General features: G+C 39.4%; 1 protein-coding gene and 1 pseudogene across 4 annotated transcripts in view; one reads left to right on the forward strand and one right to left on the reverse strand.

Moving 5' to 3' along the window:
- The first annotated feature begins 12,755 nt into the window (after positions 1-12,755).
- The window catches only part of ACSL4 (acyl-CoA synthetase long chain family member 4), a 77,642-nt gene continuing 65,205 nt past the window's right edge, over positions 12,756-25,192 (forward strand). Inside the window, exon 1 of one of the 3 annotated variants that reach the window (XM_027535001.1) lies at positions 12,756-13,031. The gene's annotated coding sequence lies outside the window, so the exon portion shown is untranslated. The remainder of the gene's footprint in view (positions 13,032-25,192) is intronic. The other 2 variants (XM_027535000.1, XM_027535002.1) reach the window with 2 other exon arrangements.
- LOC113887786 lies at positions 20,640-21,361 on the reverse strand (annotated as a pseudogene). The gene has a single exon (XR_003509830.1). The product of XR_003509830.1 is annotated as a ferritin heavy chain pseudogene (transcript).

A 25,192-nucleotide genomic window follows, 5' to 3' on the forward strand; every position in this document is an offset into this window, starting at 1 on the left:
ATTTAAATCCAGAGGTATAGTGACTCAGTAGTCCACATAGGTAGTGTACATTGAATGAATTTACTAAATATTTACTTAGCACCAATGTATGAGTTCTGGGAATCAAGAGATGCTTTGGAATGGGCCTGGAGATGGGAAGGTTAAGCATGGTATAATGCACAGGACAGGCTCTTCTGTCCATGGAATTCTCTAGACCAGAATACTGGAGTGGGTAGCCTTTCCCTTCTCCGGGGATCTTCCCAACCCAGGGATTAAACCCAGGTCTTCCACATTGCAGGTGGATTCTTTACCATCTGAGCCACCAGAGAAGCCCAAATAAAGAATTATCCAGCCTCAAATGCCAATAGTGCCAAGGTTGAGAAACTCTGGACTAGAAGGGAAAACAACAATCTTTCAACTTGATCAAATTGATTTTTCACAGAGAGTGGTGTAATTATCTTGGATATCTCTTTTAAAATTGTGTGTGTGTGTGTTTCACCAGCCTCTTTGTCCAGATGACTGCTGGTGCTGAAAGCCATTTCAGAGCATAGGTGCATCTGAATAAAGTCAAACTTCTTATGCTAGCCTATGAAACTGAAAAAATCAGGCCCTCCCCACCTTTCTGTCTTCTTTCCATACTCTTATGCCCTTGGTTCTCTTGATCCATCCAACTGTAGAAGATGCAAGCCCCATCTGACTTTAAAACCTTTGTACTTCATAATCCTTCTGCCTGGACCACTATTGTCTGAGACTTAAGCATGGCTTGCTTTCTTTCATCACTCCCATCTCAACTCAAACATCACCTTCTCAGTAAAGTTTTCTTTTTCTTTCTTTCTTTTTTTAATATGGACCATTTTTAAAGTTTGTATTGAATTTGTTACAATATTGCTTCTGTGTTATGTTTTGGTATTTTGGCCATGAGGCATGTAGGATCTTAGTTAGCTCCCTGACCATAGATTGAACCCACACCCTCTGCACTGGAAGGCAAAGTCTTAAACCACCAGACAACCAGGGAAGTACTTAGGACTCAACATTTTCACTGCCATGGGCCAGGATTTGATTCCAGTCAGGGAACTAAGATCCCACAACCCAAACCATGTGGCTGAAAAAAAATGGAATTATACATTATGTGACCTTTTGTGTCTGGCCTCTTTCACTTGGCATGCTGTTTTTAAGGTTCATCCATTATGTATCACATATCAGTGTTTCACTCATTTTTATGACCAAATAATATTCCATTGTATGGTTATACCATATTTGTTTATCCATTCATAAGATGATGGATCTCTGGGGTGTTTCCACTTTTTGGACTATAATGAATAGTGTTACTTGAACATAAGTTGTTCCTGTATCGTTTGATTACCTGTTTCCAATTTTTGGGGGTAAATGCCTAGTGGTGGGATTGCTGGATTACATGGTAATTCTATACTTATCTTTTTGAGGAACTGCTGAATTGTTTTCTACAGCTATAGCATTTTGCATTCCCACTAACAGTATGGGAGGGTTTCAATTTCTCCTTTTTTGCTTTCCTTTTTTAAAAATTAGCCTTCCTCGTGAATGTGAAGTGGTACCTCAGTGTAGTTTTAATTTACATTCCCTAATGACTAATGAGGCTGAGTATCTTGTCCTGTGTTTATTGTACATTTTCCATGCAGATTATTTCTGACTGTAGAGCATTTCTGAACTTTTACAGTTTCTTTTATATAGCGTAGAAAATAGAAAGATCAGAAGCAAACAGGAACAAGAGAACTAGTGTTATAAAATTATATTTGGCAAATACCCCAAATGTCTTTCCGGCCTCAACTCCTGAGAATTTCACATTTTCCGTAACACTGGAAAGTTCCCTTCTGATATCAGGTATTATCAGCCTTGAATATTTGCTGATACAGTTAAATGACATTGCAGGAATGTCATAAAAATGACAGGAAATATGGAAGGCATCTACAGATGGGGCAAGCCATCAACTCCATGCCTCCATTGGGTAAGGAAGAGGTTGCAATCTGAAGTGGACCTTTGTAAAGTATATTGACCACATGCAGATAATCAACAAACACATTGGAAGAGTTTGTTTCTTTCCCTTAACAAATTAGATTAGGGAGCAGAAATGATCTTTTCCTTCAAAATTTCCACTTGCTTTCTCAGACACATTCCACGTAAATTGAACAGACCACATTTTCTTGCTATTTTTAAAAATGTATTCCTGATTTAAAAAAGAAAACTGAGCAATCAGGGCACTTTCATAAATGTGGTTATGGAAACATAACCTTTCCAATTTGCTTCAAATATCAAATGACCATAGAATGGTCAAATATACATATATATATATATATATATATATATATATATATACACATACATAGAGAGAGAGAGAGAGAGAGAGAGAGAGAGAGAGAGATGGAGAAGGCAATGGTACCCCACTCCAGTACTCTTGCCTGGAGAATCCCATGGACGAAGGAGCCTGGCGGGCTGCAGTCCATGGGGTCACGAAGAGTTGGAAATGACTGAGTGACTTCACTTTCACTTTTCACTCTCATGCATTGGAGAAGGAAATGACAACCCACTCCAGTGTTCTTGCCTGGAGAATCCCAGGGACAGAGGAAGCTGGTAAGCTGGTAAGCTGCTGTCTCTGGGGTCGCACAGAGTCGGACACGACTGAAGCGACTTAGCAGCAGCAGTAGCAGCAGCAGAGAGAGAGAGAGTGAGAGAGAGAGAGTGAGCTTATTGTTAGACCATCAAACCTCTGGCAAACTGATATGAGGTAGGCAATGTAGCAAAATAGGAAGAGCTTTGAGCCTGGTCAGGAGATCCATGTTCTGGTCTCTAGTTCTGAAACAACTAGTTTTATAACCTTGGATAAATTAAACTCGTGAAGCCCTAGTTTCCTCATTTGTAAATAAATGAGTGATTGTACTCTAGATTAGCCTTCAAGTCCATTACAGCTCTAAAATTCTATTTGAAAAGTTCATATGTTATGCTAAATTTCAGAAGCAACACATACTCTTTTTATGTTTGCATATGTAAAAATTAAAACCGTTGCCTCAGTTCAAACCTGTGTCAACAGAAAAAGTTAAAAAGAAAAATAAATAAGGCCTAGGGACACAGGTTTTCAGGTTCCAGAGCCACACTCTTCTTTGTGTACTGGCTAAATGCCTGGGTGCTTTCTACGTGTGATGATCTGTCCTCTACCCTGAGGTTTCTTAATCTACGTTTTGCAATGTGTGTCATAGATGTTTGTTTATCAAACATAACTGACTCACACAGGACATAGAACTCTTTCCTAATCAGCGGCTCAAATATTTCTTATCTCCTGAACTTTTCCAGTCTTAAATTCTGGTCTGAAATGAGGATACTTTGACTTTCACTTAATCTGATGATGCATTTTATTGTTGCAGGAAGATACTGGCTTTCAAAATGTTTTCCCCCATCCCCTTCATTTGTAAGAAAACATTACATGAAATGGTAAGGTGATTCTGTTCTGTCACCCATAGAGTCTCTTTCCAGGCACAAGACCTAGGGAGCTCTGGGTCATTTCATTGCCATTGCCAGGAGAGTGCAACTAGCAACTTTAGTCCCTGATGAAGAATCCAGAGTTTATGATCTCTCCGGGAAGGGTTGTGTTACATTTAGGTACAGTATAGCATGAGGTTTTTGTAATCGGGATTAACATAAAGCCAGTGGAAGGGAAAGGGTGAAGCTAGTCATCTCAGATGAGAGAAGCTGACGTGATCTTTGTATTAGCATTTATTTCCAATTTGGAAGATGTTCTCACATGAAAAACTGTCCTAGATAAGATAAAGGCTCTATGAAATTTTATGATCAGAGAACTTTATCAGAAAACTGATCTGTTCTGCACTATCTTAAGACTCATTTTTCATGTGTTTATTACCTCTTGACTATTTCTTTTATGTTCATTTCTTTTATGTTCATTTACAGGTGTACATTGCATTAGTGCTTTTCTTGGTTTTCTGTATTTGGTCTTTTAGCCCTAGGTCAGCTTGTGTATTTCCCCAAAAGCAGCAGCTTCTGCAAAATGCTGGCAAACAGGGTGGAGTATGGGGTGTGAAGGAGGGAAATGTGATTGAAGCTGAAAGGAACTTTTATAGTTAGTGTGTTCTGTTCATCTAAGCTATCTCTCCCTCGACTTTTTTCCCCAGTAGAATGTTAAAATATTGTACTCCTGCCAAAAAATTTCCTAAACTCAAATCCTACACAAAAGAAACTACCTCTCTATCCTGAACTAAGCTGTATTTATTTTGTTTGTGTCTTATGTCAAGAATCATTATATTTAATTTAATTTAAAATTACCTTTGTGATTTTACAGCAGAAAAGTACACATATTTTTTTTCCTATTGGGGTCTATTGATAAATGGGACTATCATTACAAATCATTGTTTTCAATTTCTTTTTAAAATCAGAGGAAAATTGTTTTGGTTATGTGAGTCAATTACCTTGAAATGCATCATTTGATTCAATAAGTCTATATCTAGTCTATTTCTAACAAAATAATTAGGAAGACAAATTTATGTCCAAGAATGTTCACAACAACATCATTTATAATACTGGGAAAATTTAAAAACCAACATAAATGTCTGGCAAAGACTAGGCAACTAGTTAAATAAATTATGACTCTCATATGCTAGAACAGTATGCAATCCTAAACATTATTTTTAAATAATTTTAGCAAATGGGGGAGAGCTCGTGTTATATGTCAAGTGAAAAAAGCACACAGTATCCAATTTTGGAAGACATATGCATAAGACAAAACTGATAAAAGTATATCAAAATATTAACAGTGAGTAGAATTGTGGAATTAAACAGCATTCTTCATACATTTTTGGTGTTTCCTATATTTTCTATGATGAATAGTCATTACTTTCATAGAAAAATACAGTTACCAAACATTTTAATGAAAGCCAATTAAACAACAATGAGATGGCGTTACCTATCAGATTGGCAAGATTTTTAAAGATTGATAATATTCAATGTTTTCAAAAATATAAGGAAAACGTTACTCTTATGCACTCTAAGTAGGAGTATTAATTCATCTGGCCCTTTTGAAAGACAACTTGACAGTATCTTTTAAAATTTAGAATGCACATACTCTTTGACCCAGCATCATTTCCACTTATAGGGCTCCACTGTAGAGATGCTTAGACAAATACACAATGCTATATGCATTGGGATATTAGTTGGCATATTGTGAAAATTAGAGAAAACTCCTGACTGTATATCAGTAGGCCTTTGGCTAACACATCATGGTATATCCATACTATGGAATACGGTGTAACAGTGAAAAAAGGATGAGGTATAATTCTTTAGATATCTATCTACACACAAATATAAAGACATGGGATAATGTTTGTGATGTATGATAAAATGCATAAAGGCAATCTGTAGAGCAATATGAATAATCTCATTTTGAAAAAATAAGTATATGAATGTACCTGTGCACAACAAACATTTGGAATGATATATACCAGATTATTCATAGTTATCTCAGAGATTCTGTTACTTCATACACTTGAACCAAAGAAGTGAACATGCACTTCGTTTGTAAAAATAATAATAATAATAAAGAGGCAATCAATGGAAAATGAGGTTTGCTGTGTGAAAATCTGATTTATTAATAGCCTTTCAGGAATGTATTACAGTGGTATACAGCTACGAAGAGTTTGGCCACCTTAACCTAGGGCCTAATCTGTACGATGGCTCAATAAAGAGACAGAATAGTCTCAGGGAAAGAATTGATTCATAAACTGATCTAGACTGCCATGCCTGAATTTTTCCCAGTGGCTACAAAATCAGATTTGTTGAACTCTTTCATAAATACCATTGAAGTGAGCTTACAGAGAGTTGAGGTTAGCCAGTGATATTGAAATCTGCCTGCATAAGTGGATTAGATACATATCATAGCTAAAAATGACTCTTCTAACCTATGAGTTAAATATTTAAAAAAAAATTCTATGTGTTCACCTTCAAGGTATTTGCTTTAAATTTCCTTTCATAGGAGGGATTTTCCCTGGGTCTGATATAGAAGTAGGATGTTCCCAAATGAGACTTTGTTTCTCTTCTAGATAGGTTTATGTGATAATGAGATGGACATTGGACATTTTACTTATTCAATTATATGTATATTTCCTCTGGAATAATAATAGTATCCACCTCATAGGCTCATTGGGAAGGTAAAATGAAATAACACATGCAGTGTTTGTGGCAGCGCCTTGTACATACTAGGTACTCAATAGCTGGTGGCCATCATTATCCAACCACTTACTAAAGCTTTTCCATTTAAATAGTCATAACTTGGCCTGAACCAGGTACTATATATGGTCCGAGTGAAGGAGACAGTTTTCTTATAGTATTTTAGTTTGAAGAAGAATTGCTTTGAATGGAAGTTTGCCAGTTTAAGCAGAGTGAATATCTAGGTATAAAGATGGGGCTTGTCCATTTCATAGAAAGCATTAGCAAAGGCACATTTAGAGGATTAAAAAGAATGGAAGCTGGCTTGTAGGTCAGAGAGTGATTTAGTGAACGAAAGTGAAGGTGGTGGTTGTAGACAAAGGGATTTAGCCCTTGGCTTTAAAGAAAGTCACTCAATAAGTAGGAGAATCTGGAGAAAGACTGGTGGAGTGTAACGGAAGGATATGAGTTTTGGTTCTAGCTTTTTTTTTCAAATCTGTAAAATGAGGTCTAAGTTGGTAATGAATAGCCCCATTTTCTATATGCTTGCCATCAGTTCAGTTCAGTTGCTCAGTCCTGTCCAACTCTGTGACCCCATGGACTGCAGCACACCAGGTCTCCCTGTCCATCACCAACTCCTGGAGTTTACTCAAACTCATCTCCGTTGAGTTGGTGATGCCATCCAACCATCTCATCCTCTGTCATTCCCTTCTCCTCCTGCCTTCAATCTTTCCCAGCATCAGGGTCTTTTACAATGAGTCAGTTCTTCACATCACGTGGCCAAAGTATTGGAGTTTCAGCTCCAGCATCAGTCCTGCCAAAGAATATTCAGGACTGATTTCCTTTAGGATGGACTGGTTGGATCTCCTTGTAGTCCAAGGGACTCTCAATAGTCTTCTCCAACACCACAGTTCAAAAGCATCAATTCTTTGGTGCTCAGCTTTTTTTTATAGTCCAACTCTCACATGCATACATGACTACTGGGAAAACCATAGCCTTGACTAGACAGACCTTTGTTGGCAAAGTAATGTCTCTGCTTTTTAAAATGGTGTCTAGGTTGGTCATAGCTTTTCTTCCAAGGAGCAAGCATCTTTTAATTTCATGGCTGCAGTCACCATCTGCAGTGATTTTGGAACCCAAAAAAATAAAGTCTGTCACTGTTTCCATTGTTTCCCCATCTATTTGACATGAAGTGATGGGACCAGATGCCATGATCCAAGTTTTCTGAAAGTTGAGTTTTAAGCCAACTTTTTCACTCTCCTCTTTCACTTTCATCAAGAGACTCATAAGTTCTTCTTCACTTTCTGCCATAAAGGTGGTGTCATCTGCGTATCTGAAGTTATTGATATTTCTCCTGGTAATCTTGATTTCAGCTTGTGCTTCATCCAGTCCAGCATTTCTCATGATGTACTCTGCATATAAATTAAATAAACAGGGTGACAATGTACAGCCTTGACATACTCCTTTCCCGATGTGGAATCAGTCTGTTGTTCCATGTCCAGTTCTAACTGTTGCTTCTTGACCTGCATACAGATTTCTCAGCAGGCAGGTCAGGTGGTCTGGTATTCCTATCTCCTTCAGAATGTTCCACAGTTTGTTGTGATTCACACTGTCAAAGGCTTTGGCATAGTCAATGAAGCAAAAGTAGATGTTTTTCTGGAACTCTCTTGCTTTTTCAATGATCCAGCAGATATTTGCAATTTGATCTCTGGTTCCTCTGCCTTTTCTAAATCCAGCTTGAAAATCTAGAAGTTCATGGTTCACATACTGTTGAAGCCTGGCTTGGAGAATTTTGAGCACTGCTTTACTAGCGTGTGAGATGAGTACAGTTGTGCAGTAGTTGGAACATTCTTTGGCATTGCCTTTCTTTGGGATTGGAATGAAAACTGACCTTTTCCAGTCCTATGGCCACTGCTGAATTTTCCAAATTTGCTGACATATTGAGTGCAGTACTTTCATAGCATCATCTTTTAGGATCTGAAATAGGTCAACTGGAATTCCATCACCTCCAATAGCTTTGTTCGTAGTGATGCTTCCTAAGGCCCACTTGACTTCGCACTCCAGGATGTCTGGCTCTAGGTGAGTGATCACACCATCATGATTATCTAGATCACGAAGATCTTTTTTGTATAGGTTTGTGTATGCTTGCCACCTCTTCTTAATATCTTCTTCTTCTGTTAGGTCCATACCATTTCTGTCCTTTACTGTGCCCATCTTTGCATGGAATTTTCTCTTGGTATCTCTAATTTTCTTGCTTGCCATGGTTTCTCGCTTCTTGGTTTATGCTTGCCATAAACCAGACATTTGATGATCATGATTTCATTTAGCCCTCCCTCAGAAAAGCCTGTGTTACCATAATGAATGTGGTATCATTATTATCCTTGACTTACAGATGAGCAGGCTGATGCTCAGAAGAGGTTATGTAACTTGTCTAGGGGGGTCCAAGTCCAAGGCCCATAGTTTCTCTCCTGCTCCTCTGACTATGTGACCTCCTGACTCCAGTAGTCAATGATTCCCAGTAAAGAACATTAAAAAAAAAAAAACCAAACATTTGTTTAGTTATTTTTGCCTGTGCTGGTCTTCACTGCTGTGTGGGTTTTTCTCTAGTTGCAGCCAGTTGGGGCGGGGGGTGGCTATTCTTCTCTGTGGTGCACAGGCTTCTCGTTGCAGTGGCTTCTCTTGTTGCAGAGCATGGGCTCTAGGGCACATAGGCTTCAGTAGTTGTGGCTCCTGGGCTCTAGAGCACAGACAATAGTTGTGGTGCATGGGGGTTTAGTCGTTGTGTGGCATGTGAGATCCTGCAGGACCAGAGATCAAAACTGTGCCTCCTGCATTGGCAGGCAGATTATTTACCACAGAGCCACCAGGGAAACCCCGAGTAAAGGAAAACCTGGACTCATCTTTTAAGAATGGGTAAAGAAACCAAATCTTCTTGCATGTGAAAAGGAAAGGAAAATAAAGATTTAAAGCGAGTTAAGATATTGATGACCTTTTGTACACACTGATATATTCAAAATGGATAACCAACAAGGATCTACTGTATAGCACACAGAACTCTACTCAATGTTATGTGGCAGCCTAAATGGGAGGAGGGTTTAGGGGAGAATGGATACATGTATATGTATGGCTGAGTCCCTACACTGTTTACCTGAAATGACCACAATATTACTAATTGGCTATACCCCAATACAAAATGAAAAGTTTAAACTTTGAAGAAGTAAATAAAATAAAAAGGAAAATTCTAAAAGAAGAAAAAGATATTGATGACCTTTCCCTCTAACATTACTAGGCTAGAATCACTACAGAAAATGGGCAAAGTATACAAAAGGTAACTTTTTGCAGATTTGAGGACTACCACTGCACATTCAGTTTGCCTCTGGCCTTATGGATAAACATAAATATTTTGTTCCTTTTTTCTTTCTTTTTGGGAAGGTTGCAAAAGTAATTTGTGAGGATATTGCAGAGGATCTTATCTAGAGGGGATAGAATTCGTTTTTAAGAAGACAGAGTTAATGAGAGACACAGAAGTCAAATTTCATTAAAATCCTGCTGGTATTTGGTTTGGACTGCATGATCTTTACAGATGAATTTGGGAAGAATTGGGTCTTAACTGAGTTTTCCCATCCAGATGAGTTCAATATCTTTCCATTTGTTTTGTCTTTTCGATTAGTTTAAAAGCCAGTGGAATGTACTAAAGTGACAAGAAATTGTGGTCTGAAAAGATAAAAGAGTTGTTTCTCAAAAAATGACATTAAATCTAGCTACAATGGCAATGGTCATTTTTGAAAGGATTAGCTTAGGTTATTATTTATGTTCACAGTTAGATCAGCTTCTGTTTAGGTTTCTGATTTCACCAGTTGTTTCAGACACACCACTGAAGACAATATTTGGCTTGGTTATTGAGTCTAAAAAAAATAAGGTCTCATGAATGACAAAGCATAACATCACTTGGCTATGCAAATATTATTATAAAGTCCTGCTGCTTGTAGTGAGACCAAAAAGGAAATTATTATTTTACAAACATGTGAAGTATGTTTAACATGCAAAGGCTTGTTACACAGTCAATGAAGAACAGTTGTTTTCTGCCCTTCCATAAATAACTAATGCCAAGAGCAGCCTGGCTATCTGTTTCAGCTTCTTGTTACAGAAGAGTAAAATGGGCAAGGTCTAAATATCAGTACCTGCTAACAGAGCTGTCCTGTAAGTTCTGTTTGCCTTCAGTTTAATTTCCATGCTTTCAGTGCTTTTTATGTTGCATGTTGAATCTGTCAATTGCACTGTACATTTTACTAACTTTTCTCCATGTTTATATGTTTCTCTCTTCTGTTTCTAATTGGACTGGTTGTCCTGGGTAAAACTTATTACCTAGGAAGCCTGATGTAGTGCAAGCACCCTGGTCTAGGAATCATAATTGTGATGGGAAATCCAGGCTCTGCTACTGGTTAGTTGTATGTCTAGACAAGTCGTTTAACCTGCATCTGTTTCTCTATCTGTAAAATAGGGATAATAATCCCACGTCTTCCAAACTAGTAAACAATGATGCAAATGTTCTCTCTAAAATGTCAGACAGGTGGCTTGGGGGATGTTTTGCTTCTGGGTAGTACACTTCTAGAGGGTTTCTGATGACAAGAAATTAAGCAGTTTATTTTGACCTTGAAAAAGTGAAAAAAAGCAGCTAGAAACAGCATGGATACACTTGGTTTCCTTTTTGGAGATCCTTCTATCCTCTTCGTCCTGAGTGTGGTTAACTAGAAAGGAAAAGGTGAGAAAAGGCAGATGATAAAGGTAGCCAGAACTGTTAGCATGAATGACTAGCATGTGATAAAGATCTTGAAAAATACAACTAGTTTCTTGGTCTGATAAATATCTCTGTATCTGTATTTACAGACATGCTTATACATAGGTAGGTATATGCACAGATTCATACATACAAACAAAAACTGATAGCTTCAGGTTCTTTCCTTTACACCTTCTAAAGCTGGAGGAACTTTAGCAACCTGCGCTCAGTATTAAGAAAAAATTACCCAACTGAAAAATTCTGGGCTAAATGCCTGCTAGTAAAGGAAACTGACAAAAGTATATACTTTCATTACGAGGTTGTTGTGTTTTTTTTTTTTTTTTCATTTTGGTCTGATTTATGTGGTCTACTGGGTCTGTTCTCTGTGTTTTCATTCCATCACTAGACACTAAGTTTGTTGAAGGCAGGAGTGATCATTTGTTTGATTTCGTTTGTGTTTACTATACTTGACAGTCCTCTGTATGCTGTTGGTGCCCAGTGAATTTTATAGATGACAAATGATTACTTATTTCTGGTATTACAACAAGATCTCATAAATAAACATGACAATTAAACTTGTTGTTTGAAGTCCCGAACTTTCTAGGTCAGTCTTGAAAAAAGAAGTTATATGACTGCCATAGCAATATTCATAGGCATATTATATATAAGTGGGTGGGCCTGTTGAAAATTGGATGAGTAATCCCACTTCAAAGAAGTAACGTATAAAGGCTGCAGCTCTCAGCTCTCCAATTGCGGGCTTCCAACCACCTATAGTGTCACCTGAGATGCTTATTAAAGATTCAAGTTTCTCAGTCCCACTCAGATCCAGGTATCCATATTTTAACAAGCACCCCGGATGATTCAGATGCATACTAAAGTCTAAGAACAACTCTAGCCTGTAATCTGAGTTGCCCCCCCGCCCCCCACCACACACACGCAAACACACATGCGTTGTTACGTCCCATAATTATATGGGAAAGTGAAAAACAGTGAAATGACACGTCCATGCCTAGCAAGAAAAGGAAGCTAGTTCTCCATTAAACATCAGGGAACTGGAAGAATACTGGCATTTTCTTTCTTTTGGTGATATATTCTTGGCAGTTTGTCGTGGCTTATTTACAATTACGGTCTCTTTTGAAGCCCCAAGGCAGTTCGCCAGCATTTTATTTTTAACAGCAGTTTCTTGAATCTCTTGGGAAGATTATTTGTAGGACTGTCTTAGGAGCAACGATTAAGGGCCAGTAAGATGTCACAGTGCTGCGGTGACATTTCCTTATCGGTTGTGAGCTCTTTTTGCCACAACACCATCGTAGAAACACAAGGCATAAAGTGAAAACCCTGCATTCTTGTGATATTTCATAAGTGGGGATGGCTGTATGGGGTCTTAACGCAGTGAGAGGCGCGATAGAGATGCGTTAGGTGGGGCTTGGAGGGGCAGGATGTCTTAGGCAAAGAACGTTAAGATTCCTCTCTAAAGAGTAGTGAAGTCCGAAGATGAGTATCTTGAAAGGGCAGCTGGAATATGACCCGAGGGGAACTTTCATTCTAGGGTGGAGTTCTGGGAAAGCGAGCGCAGGTACGGGCGTGGGCCCATGGGGTAGCTCGCGGAAATCAGATAAGCGCCGGAACCTCCCCAAAACAAGCTCCATCACCAGGCGGCGGGTGCGGGAGCTGGACCCTAAGGCAAGCCCGCGAGGAGCCGTTAACCAACTTGGTTCCCCCGCACTTCCCCCCGCCCCCCGCGTTCTAACGGCCCTGGCCGCCCCTCCTTTTCGGCTGACGTCGGGTGAGCGGAGGCGGGAGCGTGGGTGGGCTGAGCGGGCCGTCGCCCGCGATTCGGCCGGCTGTGCCACACCACCGCGCGCCCCCGCTCCGCCCGCCCCTCCGGGCGCGTCTTTTCCGGGCCCGCGCGGCGCTGCGCCTCGCCCCGCCTCCGTTGGCCCTCCGGGTGCGCGCGCGCTGCTGCGGCTTTTTCTCCGGCGTCCGCGGCGCGCCCCTCCTCATCCCAGCGCTAGCGGGCACGCGGCTCCTTTCCGCCGGCTTCTGGAGTGCCGAGTCCCCGCCGGCTGCGAACACGCCACAGGCAGCGCCTCGGGTAAGTAGCCGTAATCGGAGAGGCTCCGGCCCCGGCACCTCTACCCCGTTGCTATGTCCCAGGCCCCCCGCTCTGGCCGCGCCACCGTCCCACACCTGAGCCCAGAGGACGTGGGGCGGGGTGGGCGGGGGACGTTCCTGTTCCCGAAATCCGTTCGCTTTCTTCTAGAGCCTGGGCGATTTACCCGCCCGCCTCCTCCGGGGCTGGGAAGATTTCCCGAGATGCCGGCATCATCTCCATTGCTGAGGTGTGGGGTCTTCGAGACCCTGGTCTGCCTCTTCATGCCACTCACCGCCTCCTCGAGGGCCAAAAGCTCTTCCTGATCGGGGTGCTAGGCTTTGCCATGACCTTTCCCCAGTGAGCACACCAGGGACTCGCCAGACCTCCAAACGACCTTTAGGACGCCCCCGGACCTCAACTCCATTTTGTCCGTTTCGAGTCGCTCTATATCTGAGAGCTTGGGACTCTTTCTGGCTCTAGAAGCATCCGCCCTTCGAATTTGAAGGATGCCCTTGCTTCCGATATCCTCTTAGCTTCCTATCTTTAGGTAGGTTAGAAAATGACTAGTTTCTAGCAGAAGCATGCTCTTATTTTTTCCTGTCCTACCTATCTACATCCCTGCCCTCCGTGGGTGCTGTATATTTAGCATCAGCTTTATTCACTTCCTCTTCCTCTCATTCAAGTGCCCTACAGAAAGAACTGTGGTCGATGTCTATAGCACAGAGAAAAATCGAGGAGAATATGATTCACTGCCTAACCACCATTAAGGGGTTACATATTTTAAATAAGACGTCATTTCTCCTCTTCACTCCAGCATCTCCTCTTTCAAAGGCATTTTTTTTTCCACCCTCTTGAAATGACTTTGCTCTAATCGCTCTTTTCACGTTAAAAGAATCAATCATCGCTCTAAGAAACAACGGCGAAATGGCATTTAAATAAGTCCCTCTGAAAAAGTAAGCAGTCTGCTCTATTGGTTAATGGTTTAATCAACGCCTCAGTTAGCTCATTTACAAAATTGAGGGTGTTGAACGAAGGTTCCTTCTAGTATTTTGATTTTAAGACCTGTGAATTCATGCTTAGTATTGTAACGTGTTGCAGCGTAAGGGAGATTTAACCTGATGAAATCCACGTTTCCCAGTAGTTGCTTGTCACATTAGGTTTTATATTACTTATAAGTACTTATATTACTTTATATTACTTATATCTTTTATATTATAACAAATCCTTTTAATTGCTCTTGATGCATAAGTTTGTAGGGAGATATCCAATGTCTGTACTGTCAATGAGTGTATCAATTAAGATTTGCATAGTGTGAGGCCTCTTCCTTGAATTATAAAATAGCTCATCTTTTAGATTGAAAAGAAGTGTGAAACACCTAAAACTCCTGGAAGAATTAACACCCTTTCTGCCATTTTGGCAGAGGATGAAACACTGAGCTGTTCTTCTTCTCCCAACATAGAATAAAATACCTTATTGTTCTGATAGAAGTAATTTGACACCTAAAAATCCACAGAAGGTGTAATGCAACAATAAACATCTTGAATAAATTCAATTTTTCCCCCTAAAGCACCGATTTTAAAAATAAGTGATTCAGAAGAACATTTTTGAGTGTTTTGGGTAGGGGCAGGATGGGTGGAGAAAGAAGAGGCTTGCCCAATTCCGTGGGAAGAGAAATGAATTGGGACTCTGGAGAGGCTGACGTGCAGTTCCAGTGGTAGCTAAATGTATAACCTTGAACAAGTCACTTTACCTCACTTCATTTTTGCATCTGTAAAAGGGTCTTGATGTTGTCAGAATAATCTGCATGCTGCTGCTGCTACGTCGCTTCAGTCATGTCCGACTCTGTGAGACCCCATAGATGGCAGCCCACCAGGCTCCACCGTCCCTGGGATTCTCCAGGCAAGAACACTGGAGTGGGTTGCCATTTCCTTCTCCAGTGCATGAAAGTGAAAAGTGAAAGTGAAGATGCTCAGGCGTGTCCGACTCTTAGCGACCCCATGGACTGCAGCCCACCAGGCTCCTCCGTCCATGGGATTCTCCAGGCAAGAGTACTGGAGTGGGTTGCCATTGCCTTCTCCAATAATCTGCATAAGTCCCCTAATTTGACAATACATATCTATCACAGTTTGCATTAAGGCTGTGCCGTAAATCATTAGTTAAGTCCTTAGTTATTTAGAACATTTTTCTCAAAGATCTGCTTATACTAGTTCCAATCTATATATCCATAATTCTTAATTCATCCATATCAAATGAATTACTCTATGTGAAAGTCTATATATTGGGAAGCATTCTACAAAAGTCAGGTATTGTTCACTTCTGCTTGCAAGTGAAGGGTGTGCATACCACACTTTATTTTTCTTTAAAGGTTCAAGGCTTTTAAGAAATGTGTATGGGAATGTATACAGACTGCCTTGTAACTGTAATTGGCTAGGCAACTTGAAAAGAATATGCAAGCATCTCATTCATTCATTCATTTGTTCCTTCTTTCAACTTATCTCATTCCTCCATCTGTCATTTATTTTGTGCCATAGGCCTCTAGGGTATGATGGTCGAGAAGACAATCCTTTGCCTCCAAGGTTTAATTTTATAGTCCAGGATGGAGGCGATGGTGGTGAGGGTTGTGGAGAGATGGTTTTGTGTGCCAGTTTATTTTTATTAACAACAGTCAAATCAGGGACATAAAATCCCGGGGAAGTTAAGGCTCCACAGGGGAGGAGGAGATAATTGTGTTAATTGTAGCCTGTAGACTCTCTTCTTGGTGTTCCTTTTTTTTTTTCTTTCCGTTTGTTGACTTTCAATTACTGAGACTTTAGCAAAAATGAAAGATTTGTTTTTTTCACTCCTGCCGTTGACTGGTTTTATATATTCCTTTCATTTGTTTCTCTTTTAGCTGTTTAAGATAATTATACATTCTCATACAATTGTAAAAAACAATACCCTTTAATTTTCTTAGTGGTAACATCTGGCATAACTGTAGCATAATATCACAAGGAGATCGAAGCAGGTACAATCCATCCACCTGATGCAAAGATCTCCAGTTTTACATGCACTCACTTGCGTGTGTGTACTTAGTTCTGTGGGCTTCTCTATAGGCAATATATAGTGGTAAAGAATCCACCTGCCAATGCAGGAGACATGGGTTTGATCCCCGGGTCAGGAAGATCCTCTAGAGAAGGAGATAGCAACCCCCTCCAGTATTCTTCCCTGGAAAATCCCATGGACAGAGGAGCCTGGCCAGCTACAGTCCATGGGGTTGCAAAAGAGTTGGGTATAACTTAGCGACTAAACAACAACAGTTTGTCTCTGTGCAGTGTTAGCACATGTAACCACCACCACAGTCAAGAAACAGAACAGTTCCATCACCCCAAAGGTCTCTGATGTCCTTTTATAGCCATCTCACTCCCTCCCTGAGCCCCTGGCAACCCCTAATGTGTTTTCTTTGCCTGATTGGTGTTTTTTCACTCAGTGTAATTGTGTGGAGATTCTTGCAGGGAATATATCTTGTATCAATAGTTCTTTTCATTCTAGAGTCGTATTCCACGCTGTGGATGTATTATAGTTTGTTTAATCATTCACCCATTGAAGGATATCTGGTTCTTTCTTGTACTTTGTAACCCGTTATGAATAAAGCTCCTATGAACAGTTATGTACTGGTTTTTGTATGAATGTAAATTTTCATTTCTCTAGGATAATTGCCCAAGAGTGCAATTGATGCTTGTATTGGTGTTTAGTCTCATAAGGAACTGCCGAACTGCTTTCCAGAGTGACTGTGCTATTTTATATTCCCTCAGCAATGCATGAATGGTTCTCATCTTTGCCAGCACTTGGAGTTGTTACTATTTTTTATTTTTAGCCATTCCAATATATATATATATATATACAGTGATATCTTGTCATAGTTTTAATTTGCATTTCCCTAATGGCTATGATGTTGGACATCTTTTCATGTGCTTATCTGCTCTCTCTGTATTTTCATCAGTGAAATGTATGTTCATGTCTTTTCTCCATTCTCTAGTTGGACTTTTTTTTTTTTTTTTTTTTTACTGTTCTGAGAGTTCTTTATATAATTCTCAATACTAGTGCTTTGTTGGCCACGTGGTTTGCAAATATCTTCTCCCAGCCTGCAGCTTGCGTTTTTGTCCTCTTCATAGGCAAGTTTCACAGAATAAAAGTCTTTAATTTTGATGAGGTCCAGTTTGTCAGTTTTCCCTCTTATGGATAGTGTGAAGGAATCTTATGTACCTTTGTTATTTAATTTTATTCCTTGCTGTTCTATATAACATCCAGTATTTCTGTGAGCAGTGTGAACATTTTTTTTTCTTTGAGCATTCCTGGAGCTCAGATGTATTCTTCAAACAAGTGACCTTGATGGCTTAGAGTGTGAATCCATACTTATACATATTCTCACTGGATGAAAATGGCTGCCATCCTTTTGTGCCTTAAAACTATAATTTCTATATTACCAGGCAGTCACCGTAACATTAAAATTAATATTTTAAAATTAAGTATATGCGTCATATGCCAAGGAGATTTTTGGTTTCACTTTCTAATTTTAAAATATTTTGGCAAAACTGTGTAGTTTCTAATCAACATTTCTGGTAAGTAATCCAAAGAAAAAAATTTGAGTTCTCATTTAAATGTACTTTGAAAGTCTGCTTCTGCATTTTGAGTAGTGAAGTTGTGAATATGATGATAGATTTAGTAGGCTTGTTCTGCTCAGAATAATGAATCGAATGTTGAATTTGTCTGTCTAGACTGTATGTTTTTCTTTTATAGTAGCTATTTAATGTTCATTTTAATTATCTTTGAAAATAAGCATTAGTTTTAAGGTAGCTTACAAGTGTTATTTTGAAAAATATATGTGCTCATGTTTGAGAAGAACTTAAGGAAAAGCTTCGTGATTGATTTTTAAGAGTATTCATTTCTGTAAGGGGGCACTTAAATTATTAATTGTCCCTTCAGTGTCACAATATTTGCTCAATAAATTTATAGCCAAGATAGTGGATTCCTAGTTGGAAGAGATCAATCATTGGTGTGAGACAGTGGTGGGTAAAGTACTGCTTGTGACGAAATCCTGCCCACCACCTGTTTTTGTAAATACGTTTCTGTTGGAATACAGGCACATCCATTCATTTATGTGTTGTTTGGCTGCATTCAAAATACAGTGTCAGAGTTGAAACAGAGAACTTAACGGCCCTGAAAGTCAATTTACTCTCTGGTCCTTTACACAAAAAGTTTGCCCAGAGATAAAGCAACCTTATAATAAATTATTGAGTCTCTATGCTTTAAAAGAAATTTAACAAATGTTACCTTGACTTTTAGTACCTTTTAGGTATATTTCCATGTGGAAATTGTGGTTTGGAAGAGTGTATTCATTTTCTTTATTGTGTCCAAAGGCACTGATCCTAGGGGCAGCATTAAGGAATGGATGGAGAGTTGGAAAAATTGATTTTGTTGTTTTTGTCAAGTGTGGGCTCTTTCAGTGTGAATGTCAGTTTGCAAGTTTGGTAACTGGTGAGATTCAGAAGGAGGCCTATCTAGTCGCCATATCCTTTGGAGATTCTGTTGTGTGCCAGAGTGGTAATGACAGCCAGGTATGGCAGTTCTGTTGCTCCTCCTCCCAAAGTTACTGCGATCTTTAAATACATAGTAGTTTGAGCCTGTCAAGCTGAACTTAAGACTGTTGGTTTATTATTTTGTGTGCACAGCTTCCTTTTGTAAGTTAGAAGTTCATACTTTAGTTCTTTTGAATGCCCCACCTACAAGTAAGGTTGAAAATGGAAACTGAGTTTGGACTGTTTCACTGTATATTTGGAAAGAGATGGGTCCCTGCCTCACATCATACTCCAAAATAAGTTAAAGATGTATTTTTTAAAAATATATGTATATATTTTAAAAACTTCTGGAAAGCACAACACACCATAACAAAGTTGAAAAGTCATATGACAGGCTGCAGGAAAATAATTTCTATATATGCCATGGGAGCTTTTACTGACTTCCACTTAACTGACCCACCATATTAAATGCTATTCGTTTGTTTTGTAAAACACACTATGAACTGAACACTTGGTATCTGGTACGCCAGGCTTGTGAACCCACCAATACAACAGATGCTTTTATTACTGAATTATTATGAATTAAAATAATTAAATTAAAAATATGAATTATTTTATTATGAATTACTGTGCTTGTTCTTCTTTTTGTAAATATAAAATTTATTTTCATATAACTTGATACAATCTGAGTAGTGAGGAATTGAAGTTCTTACTGAAAATTTACATATTAAATGATATGATGTCTGGGATTTGCTTCAAATTATATAGGAGTTGAGGTGCAGAGTGCATAGAGATGTGAAAGAAATAAAATTCAGCAAATACAGATGATAGTTGAAGTTGGGGGATAGGTTTATTGTAACAAAACAAATGGTATATTATGAAATGAGTTGATGAAAGCAAGTTGTAAGTGTATAATTAGGTGTGTGTAAGACAATGATAAAAGATTTGTATAATCTGAAGTGTTCTCCACTAATAGTTCTTTACAGGTATCTTTTAAGTTCTTTGAAGTTCTGCATTATCTAAGAATTCAGTTTAAATTTATTTGCAGTCACTGGGCCTGGAGTTAAAGAAAGGTTTTGGCCTTCTGGCCGTTTATCAAAAACTTGATGAATGAGTGTACATTTACCACTGATAAAATGAAGATAAAATGAAATGTTTGTCATGAGCATATTTTTTTTATGATTGTCCACCTTAGTTGACTTTTTAAATTAGCTAATTGTGTTCCAAATAAAATTAGGTTAAAAGGTTTCTACTATATAATATCTATGCTATGTAAAGAGCTCCTCCAGATCAATAAATAAAAGGTACCTGTTAGAAAAAGTGGCAGAGGGTTGTGAATTGGCCTTTACAAAAAAAGAAAAGAAATTGAAATAATGATTCAAAAAGAAAAGATGCTCAAATTCACTCTAGTAATTAGGGAAATGAAAATCATTTTTTTACCAAATACATTGGCAAAAACTGTAATATCCACTTTTAGAAAGGAATGGGCACTGTCATACACTTTAATGAGAGTGTGAATTGTGTAGCTTTTTGATAGAGTGCCAAAATCCTCTCATTTTTAAATGTGCATATATTTTTGACCCAGTAATTCTGTATAAAGCTATTCTTGGTAAATATCTGCACATTTGTATAAAAATAAACACAAGATTTCAAAGCAATGAACCTTGGTAACAGTGAAAACTTGGCAGCAAGCTAAATGTCCATCAGAAGGGGAATGACTTAAATAATAACATGTTGTTCTGTGGAATAATATGAAGCTATTAAAGGAAAGAAATCCCTTAGACCTATATAAATGGACATGGGAGTTCCAAAATATGTTGTTAAAGGATGGAGGGAATTATATAACACTCCATATACCATGAATCCACCTATCTAAAAAAGACAAAACCTTGCCATGCATATGGATAATACAAAGAGGTGTGACTGATAGGCACCATGCATGGTTATCTCTAGGGCAAAAGGGAGTGGTGTTAGAGGAAGGCATTACAGAGATACTTATACTTTTTACCCTATACAATTCTATAATGCATTTTATTTTTATTTATTTTTGGGGGGGTACCAAATTACTTTATTTGAAGGAATGGTACTAAAGAAAGAACTTAAGTAGATGTTTTGTTACAACTTATAGAAAAGATGAAGGTAACCCAAATATGCATGCACTGCCTTGCTGACCAGGGAAGTCACCCCTGTGGCTGTGGGAAACCAGCCTGAGGCTTAGCTCTCACTGTGTCCCAGGGTGTGCTTGTCAAAGAGGTACTCTGCCATGCCAGATCCAGGGCCCCCCATCTTGCGCAGGTTGGTTATGTGGTCACCCAATTCTTTGATGGCTTCCACCTGCTCATTCAGGTAATGAGTCTCAATGAAATCACACAGATGGGGATCATTTTTTTCAGTGGCCAGTTTGTGCAGTTCCAGTAGTGACTGATTCACACTTCTCTCCAAGCACAGCGCACATTCCATTGCAGTCAGCCCATTCTCCCAGTCATCACGGTCTGATTTCTTGATATCCTGAAGGAAGATTCGGCCACCTCGCTGGTTCTGCAGCCTCATCAGTCTCTCAGCGTGTTCCCTCTCCTAATTAGATTGGTGAAGAAAGTATTTGGCAAAGTTCTTCAAAGCCACATCATCACGGTCAAAATAGTACGACATGGACAGGTAGACATAGGAGGCGTAGAGCTCCAGGTTGATCTGGCGGTTGATGGTGGCCTCCGAGTCCTGGTGGTAGTTCTGGCGCATCTGCGAGGGGGATGCAGTCGTCATTGTGGGCGGCTGAAAACGGGCAGTGGTGGTGGTGGTGGCGGCGACGGCCGAGCGGCGCTGGAGCAATTGGCGGGGACCTTGGGCCGGTCGGAGGGCGCTGTCAAGTGGTGACGAGGGCTGGCTCTGAGTGGCCGGCCGGCCGGGGTGCTTGAACGGAACCCCACCGCCGGGTTCCGTTCAAGCACTGTTGAAGCAGGAAACCGCGGCGACTCTCTGCTAAGACTGTCTATAATGCATTTTAATATATGATTACCCTTTTGATAGTAATTTTACAGATTCTTCATATGCAACATTACACATTGAAGGATATTTACAATGCAGTTTCTTCACTGTGCTTTATACAGTAACATTGTGCTAGAAATGGGGTGAATGCCTTGTATTTAGAGAGTACTTAGTACTTTAACAAAGGAAGAACATTATTTTTAAAACTATTTGTATTTTCTGAATGTTCTGCATTGAAAATATAAGTATAAAAAAAGAATAAAAGCGCCATAATGCCATACCCAGGGAGATCTATTGTCAACTTCTGGGCACGTGTTTGTGTACATACATGTATGGACACTTGCATGCACACACACATGCACGTGTGCAAACATATGTATCTTCTTTCTACAAAAGAAGGGTTCTTAGTGTACATGCTGATTTGTAACTTGCTTCCTTTAACTGGACTCTATACAGTGAGCATCTTTCATGATCGATAGCTGTGAATAAGTGAAAAAGACATACTAGTGGGAAAAAGAACGACCACGTGCCAGGTAAACATAGTGTTCCACTTAAAATAACTGATTTCTGGGACAAACTATAATCTTCAAGCAAAGTCATGGCCACCAAAAGTAAATAACCAAGGAATGAAAAAATTCTCAATGTTAAACCAGTTCAGTTCTGTTTTGAATTTATGCATGTTGTTTAAGTTGTAGTTACTAGTAATGATATATAAGTACAGTATATTAAAAGGTCATTAGGGATCTTTTGGGGTGGGGTTTGGTTTTAATGAAGGTTTTAAAACTGAGCTTGAACAGTTATTTTGGTTCAAAGAAAAACCAACCGCTCTGACTAATTTTTGGTGAATGTGTGGGCGTAGTTGTGTTCTTTTGCAGCTTATAAAAGTAAAGAAAATCTGGGTGTCTGTGGCAACATGAATCTTTGTCTATGGTATCTCAGTCTACAGTAAAATTGAACATTACGAGAAATGTGTTGCAGGACCAAGTTTGATTTGTATAGTATGTATTCTGCTCATATGTCATCGAGAAGCATTTATTAAGCACATCTGCCATAGGCTCATTATAACCACTTCTGAGTTTATACTGTGGGATTTAGAGGTGAAAATACTTTATGATGAATTCAATAGAGTATTTAACAAAAGAATATTCTACCTTGTAGACAGTGGTGTTAATGTGATGGCCCAGTGTAGCTGCTCATATTTTTGTTATGGTGATTGAAATAGCATCCCATTCTCCAAGGCCTTTCTAGAATTGATTTTGCAGCAAGAGGATTTTTTTTTTCATAGGCACTGTGAAGTTTGAAGATTTTATAGGGGACTAAAAATCCCATGGACAGAGGAGCCTGGCAGCGACAGTCCATGGGGTCGCAGAGTCAGACACAACTGAGCCACTAAGCATGCACGCAGAATAGAGTTTTCCCACTTCTCACTTGAGTAATGACAGGTGTGTGTGAGATGAGACTTTTAACAGAGGTATTTGAAACATTTATGGGGGCTTCTAGTGATTGTTAGGAAGTTAAGGCAGTGGAAGGCATGGTGAAATACCTGTTTTCTCTTAGGTATTCTGTTTATTACCTTCAACATGTGCCTGAAGCATTCTAATACTGTTAAAAAAAGAAATGACAGAGTTTTGGAGGACCACTCCCCTGGGGGTACCCAGGTGATGTCATAAAAAAAAAAGGTCTGCAAAAATGGGCAGAGCTGCTCCCTATGAAATGGTGATCATTCGTTTTTCTCAGAATATATTAGTCATTTCTGCTTTTCAAATAAACTGAAAGCTGAAAACTTCCCACAGACAGGAAACAGGAACTTGGTTGAATGAGCTTAAAGTTCAGTTATGGCTTTGGAAACAGAAGAGAAGACACAACTAGCACTAGTATCTCATGGGATGCATCCAAGTAAAAGGTGCTCTGTTCTCCATGACTGCTGAAGATGGTAAGTTGAGAAGTAGCTTAAAAGAATAGTTGAAAAACCGTAACTTGACTCAGGGGTGGAACTGAGCAGAACTAGCCATAAATAACTGTCAGATGAATGTGTTTCAGACAAATAGAGTAGAAAAGAGAAAAGCAGGCCGGGATAATGGTATTCTTATACTTGGAACCACAGAAACCTTCGGGATTTGGTCAGTTGCAGGTTAGTCTAGAATGGTTTAAAGCCTTTGGTAAAATATTTGGGATTTCTCTGTGCATTTCCTTACAGAAGTAGGTTAGAATATCTGTGAAGAAAGTGGTTTACATACTCTGGAAACTAGAAAAGGCAGGGTTCAGGCTCACTGTTTGGTGAATTATAGCGACCTGCAGATGGGAAAATGTGTAGTGTTTATTTCCCTCAGTAGAAAGAAATGTCAGTATTAGCATATTCATTCAAATATATTTACATGTTATACATTTTTAAGCAAAATGACTGAACTTGGAAGGATATTATACAACTCAGATTTTCCACCAGAAATTTTGGGATCCCTTTCCTTCGATTTTGTTTTTAGTGTCAAGTGTAAAGGCCAGGATTTTTATGTAGAAGCAAGTTTTTAATTTATGCCCTTATGTACATTAATTTTAATATTCTCTTGATCACCAGGAGATCATTGAGAATTAAACTGTTAATAAGGGAGTAGCTTTCTTTAGGAAGTATCCCCCCCCAAATAATTTACTTCTTTACAAGTAACTTTAGAAAAGACAAGTGCAAAATGGAAACCTCCCTGGTGAATCTCCATTCTCTGTTTTTTATTCTTGTTTTGAAATGGAGTTCCCCAACCTCACTATTCCAGTCTTTCTTTTAGGACTGAGTAGAATTGAATCAGGGATGATGATTCTCAACCCCAGAAGTACAAATTGTTCACTGCAGTTGTAAAGACATGTGCACTAGTCCTGCTGGCTGACTTGAATCCTAGCTCAGTAGGGTCTGTTTGCAGTCACTGTAAGTATAAGGAGTCTGCAAAAGAAGACTGTTCTACCTGGCTCTTGGGAGAAGAATATTCCAGTGCTCAGATAGTTACCTAATCTCTGTCCTATGTCAGCAGTACCCTGCATTTGAGCCATTGTTCTTTGGTTATATGAAATGTTTGTGAGGAGTGATTGGCGTATGATTGCAATGATATACATGTGGTGAAATGGTGGAGTTGTTCTTAACTCAACTTTCAGACCACTGATCTTTTTCTCATAAAGCCCCTAACCCTTAAAGATTGTAGGGTGGTTTTTTTTTTTTTAACTTCTTAGGGAGGAAGCGTGTTTCCCTGGTGGCCCAGTGGTAAAGAATCTGCCTGCCAATGCAAGAGACTCCAGTTCGACTGCTGGGTTGGGAATATCCCCTGGAGGAGGGCATGGCAACTCACTCCAGTATTCTTGCCTGGGAAATCCCATGGATAGAGGAGCCTGGCAGGCTACAGTCCATGGGGTCACAAAAGTCGGACATGACTAAAAAACACAAGGAGGAAGTGCTTCCTATTAATCTTGCTTCTAATTGTCCTCAACTGATGAAGACTGTTGTCCACCGCCCTCTCTGCCTTTGACTGAAGGGTCGTGTTGCTTAGGGCATTGCCCACAGGAAAGAGGAGGTGGATGCTATACTAGGGCATGACCAAAGGAGTGGGAGGTGGCTGTGAGCATACAGTCTCTAGCCAGAACGTACCT

Source organism: Bos indicus x Bos taurus, chromosome X (assembly GCF_003369695.1).
Source record: "Bos indicus x Bos taurus breed Angus x Brahman F1 hybrid chromosome X, Bos_hybrid_MaternalHap_v2.0, whole genome shotgun sequence".
Lineage (NCBI taxonomy): Eukaryota > Metazoa > Chordata > Mammalia > Artiodactyla > Bovidae > Bos > Bos indicus x Bos taurus.